Genomic DNA, 5017 nt, shown 5'->3' on the forward strand with positions numbered 1-5017 from the left:
GGATCCAAGGGCTCCCTGTACCGAGTGTGTTGCTTCACGAGGAGATGACGAACCCCTGCCCAAAATTTCATCGTACATTTCAGTAGGCATGCGGAGGAATTTCTTAAATGTTCCAGGATCTTCTCTTCTGAGCTCAACCATGAGCTGATCATATTCGCCATATTGCCGCCGTCTCCCGGGATGCAGCCATGGTCTTCTCCAGATATTACGTGCTCTGGCTCCTCTTCTCCACCTTAGTCGGTCTCTGAGAAACCGTTGTATGTTTAGTTGTTGCTTGACTACTTCTTGATTGGCCGTAGCAGCAACATACTGCAGTTTTAAGGCGTTGCATATCTTCCATTTTGACGAAGAAATAATGATACCTTCAAAATTATATAAATGAATAAAGGCATATGTCTGCAAAAACTACTAAAACAATTAGGAGCGCTATTATTCGGATGGATTCGCATAATTCGCTTATCGTAGTTACCCTTCGGATTGATTCGTATACGAGCGTATATCGTTCGTTTTCTGAACGTTAACTTATCGTTATAAATCGCTTAAATGCGTCGGATTCAATTCGCTACATTTTTTACGCAAATCCTCGCTATTGTTCGCAAAAGTTTGCAAGCTATCGCAAAGATTCGTTTTCGGATCGTCCTCTTTCGCTTGATATGCAAATCAAGTAATCACGATATGCAAATAGGCTGAGAGCTGCGACCTCTAACGCCAGTTGACGAACGCTATGCGAAGACTTTCCGATCGGCTAACGTATTGGAACGAATTTTAACGAACGATAGATGAAACTTTTTGTAGTGGGTGTGGGAGTGCGGGCACAACATGTAATCAAAGCCGTGGAGGTTAAATTGTATTTATTGACGCTGACCAATATAGCCATGACGGAAAAGACCTACACAAAACGATGACAATATTTTGCAAACAGAACAGAACAAAACAAACGATACTACGAAATATGAATTAAATGAAATTCACATTAATTAAACTACTTCACACACATTTCATAATGCAATAATACACAATTTTCGTTAAATGAAAGCTGTTTAACTCACCAGGTTGGAATAAACAACGACTATGGACTTGCGTCCACTAGACGGTCTTGGCAAATGCAAGCGTGGTCAGTAATTTCACAATGAAATCAACAGGTACATTTGAATGACCAATGAAAATCTTGCATCGTATCAATTCTAAATAACGATTGGACATGACCACAATTGCACGAGCTTTCATGGATGAACGAACACTGGCGAATGGACGAAATTCCCACAAAGAAGAAAATGAATGCTATTTAAAAAGGGAGATAAGAAATTTAACTTTCTACACAGTTCCCCTCTTTTTCTAAATGTCTCCGGACATTTAAAAGTCATTCAAAAAACATTTAAATTGAAAAATTGATCTTTTGAAAATGTTTTAGTAAAATGCACCAGCATTACATAATGGTTTTTGAAGTTACACACTAAGTGTTACTTAATTAATGAAAATACAAACACCAATCTATTAGTTGCAAAGATGACAATATTAACCTTGATATACATTTAAAATAATAAAACACAAAGATGCACATGTTTTCCTTCTACAATCTTAATAGAAAACAAAGAATTATGTTGCTATGGTATTACTCAACTTTCTGCAATATGAGCAGTATGCAACTAAATTAAAATGGATTATTTCAACTTGTAAAAATACTAAGAAAACATGACACACAGATTCTGAACAATTAACACCTTACGATCACACTAAACTTAAAACACATCTATATTGGTCTCAACATTTAACAAATAGATAAGCAAATAATCTTCAAAGAAAACAATACAGCAATAACATAGAGAATACAACATATGTCTCTGTAAAGAGACCTCACATTTAAGTTATATTTGCTTACTTACTCATTCACATATTTGGATTTATTACATCATCTTACAATGATATTACCAAGTAGAGTTTAACACGGTAATGATTAATGACAAACGAACATATCAATTAGTGAATTACTAGACAAATGCGTAACTTTGTACACATATGCTAAAAAACATTGATGATGAGCTCATAAACTGCAGTAATATTTGCATTATTACTGAACAAGAATATTTGGATTTATTAAATCATCTTGTAATGATATTACCAAATAATGATTAACATGGTCATGATTAATGAACATGAACAAAGCAATTAATATTGATGCTAATGTGTAAAGTTGCACAAATATTCAAAATTCTTTTAAACATAGTTTGCACTGATGTTTACAGAACAACACAAAAAATGTATGTAGCTGAAAGCATGATTTGACATACTTAAATAAACCAACATTCACAAAGGGCAATATGACATCCCGTATTAACAATTTTCAATAACAAATCACCCATATATTCATTTCTGGCCATGAAACAAACATACAAGAAAAATGCAGAAAAAGTCAAATTTGGGATTGATAGCACCTCAGAAAGTACATAAAAACACACTGACAAACACAAAACTTCACAACGCACAAATACCCTTAACAAATACACACATTAAGGAATGAGCATTACCATTTTAAAATGTAAATAGCTTCAGGTAAAGAATATTTAAATTAGAATGTGTCTTCAGATACAAACACTTTCATTTTTACCTGTTGGGGTCGAAGTGCAAATTAATCACATATCAAAACCCCCTGGGATCAATTTTCAACAACCGAAAGAAATCCAATCTGCCCAACTGAAAGGTGGCGATTAAATTGGCAACATTTAACTCGGATACTCCACAATGAAATATCGCCCAGGGAATCAAACGATCCCCTGATTTCCGCTCAAGACACCCATTGAGAGCAAAAAAAAGCACTCTTACAGAGGATTACGTAAACTTCCTGGCAAAGTTCGCCAGTAACAGTCTCAATGACATCAGCAGAACTAGCCGCGCCATGAACTTAATCACAGTGAAGATAAATGACTACTTTGAAGTACTCCGTGGTATACCGGAAATCATACAACGCAAAGTTGTAAATTTAGCTCACGAAGGTCACCAGGGTCGAGTGAGAGTTTAAATGAATTTAACCATTACCATGCACAAATCTAAAAACTAGACTGTTTGACAGATATAACTATAGAGGAAATGTCTAAATCACAAACATATTATGATATGTACCAATATTACACATAAAATCAACATTTGTAAAGTGTTAAACCAAAAACCTTAATTCCAAAACAATATTATGATTTTAAATACGCTAATAATTCTCATGAACAACTAATTGATAATTCGATAAAGCGGATAAGCTCTAATGGAAATGTACGTCTACAAGGACACGTTTGATGTCACGATTAAAACAAATAATTTCTGCGAAAACTTGATAATTGTCAAAATATAACAACACTAAAAAGATTAATAACTTTACCACTATTTAAAGGTAATACAAGTAGTCCATACCACAAATTAATAACAGCATGTCGATTTTAATTTGTAATTTAAACTTTAAGGCAAGTGCATGAAATCTAGCGGTCACGAAAACATATTAGCAAAATATTATAAACCGTGAACTTAAAATTATCTACAAAATTGAACTTCGCTACAAACGTTTCTTAAATGCTTACAGAAAATTATCGTTTAAAATTAATACAATATTTTCAAAGACTGCAATAACACCGAACTGAAATACAGGACGTGCTTGCGTACGCATTGTTTACATTTGATACCAAAGGAACTATTTGTGTGCACATACACACACGTAATAAGTGGTGCGTCATAAATATTAAAATAAAAGAAGTTGATATAATAGACTTACTTGGTCAGTCAATCCCACATGTTTAAGAAAACAAATTTACTTACACACATTCACAAACAAAACGCCCACAACGAACAGTTACGGAAAGTTCTAGTTACGAAATTCACAATTAAAAAGTACAAAAGTCACTTGGTGTAAACAAAACTTCACATAAACACTGAAAAACACGCGGATTTCTCTTACGAGAAAGTGCATAATAAATACACAATTCAGCTGTCCTTTCCGATAGTACTGCGGGTCCTGCGAAACGGTCCTAGGAGCTGGGCGGAAGTCAACGCGCCTCTTTGGGGTTGTCGTGCTCCCAAATCCAGCATCGCTCCGACAGCGTGGGTCCGTCCTCAACGAACGTGGTACCAACCTCGCCGCCCTCCGGGAACCTGGTCCAGCCGCCAACCTGGTCCTTCCGTCGCACGTCTGCCCCAACGTTTGGCGCCAACTTTGAAGCGGGTGTGGAGATTGGAGGCACATCATTCAATCAAAGCCGTGGATGTTTAATTGTATTTATTGACGCTGACCAATATTGTCGCCGGGTGGTGAAAAGTGTGCGGCCAGTCCGGGACTCGAACCCGGGACACCTCGCTTACAGGGCGAATGCTCTCCCGATTAAGCTAACCGAGCACACATCTTTTCACCAATCCCGCTTAAGTTCGGTACCGTGACATTCTCCCCTGCCAAGTTGGAATTCGTCCTCGAAATCGAGTCACAGGGAACAATGTATAACTGAACCCGACGAACCCACGGGCAGGTTCTATGGAGAACTGCATGCGAATGCAAGCGCCACGGTCCCCCGTTGGGCGCCATTTGTAGTGGGTGTGGGAGTGCGGGCACACCATTCAATCAAAGCAGTGGAGGTTTAATTGTATTTATTGACGCTGACCAATATAGCCATGACGGAAAAGACCTACACAAAACAATGACAATATTTTACAAACAAAACAAAATAAACGATACTACGAAATATGAATTAAATGAACTTCACATTATTAAAATAATTCACACACATTTCATAATGCATTAATACACAATTTTCGTTAAATGAAAACTGTTTAACTCACCAGGTTGTAATAAACAACGACAATGGACTTGCGTCCACTAGAGGTTCTTGGCAAATGCAAGCGTGGTCAGTTATTTCATAATGAAATCAACAGGTACATTTTAATGACCAATGATTATCTTGCATCGGATCAATTCTAAATAACTATTGGACATGACCACAATTGCACGAGCTTTCATGGGTGAACGAACACTGGCGAGAAGACGAAA

At 36.8% G+C, this 5017-nt stretch overlaps 1 non-coding gene across 1 annotated transcript; it reads right to left on the reverse strand.

The window, feature by feature from the left end:
* Positions 1-4297: 4297 nt before the first annotated feature.
* On the reverse strand, positions 4298-4372 carry Trnat-ugu (transfer RNA threonine (anticodon UGU)). Its single transcript has one exon. It is a non-coding gene; the product is annotated as a tRNA-Thr (tRNA).
* Between the last annotated feature and the right edge of the window lie 645 nt (positions 4373-5017).

Source organism: Dreissena polymorpha, chromosome 12 (assembly GCF_020536995.1).
Source record: "Dreissena polymorpha isolate Duluth1 chromosome 12, UMN_Dpol_1.0, whole genome shotgun sequence".
In the NCBI taxonomy this organism is placed as follows: Eukaryota; Metazoa; Mollusca; class Bivalvia; order Myida; family Dreissenidae; genus Dreissena; species Dreissena polymorpha.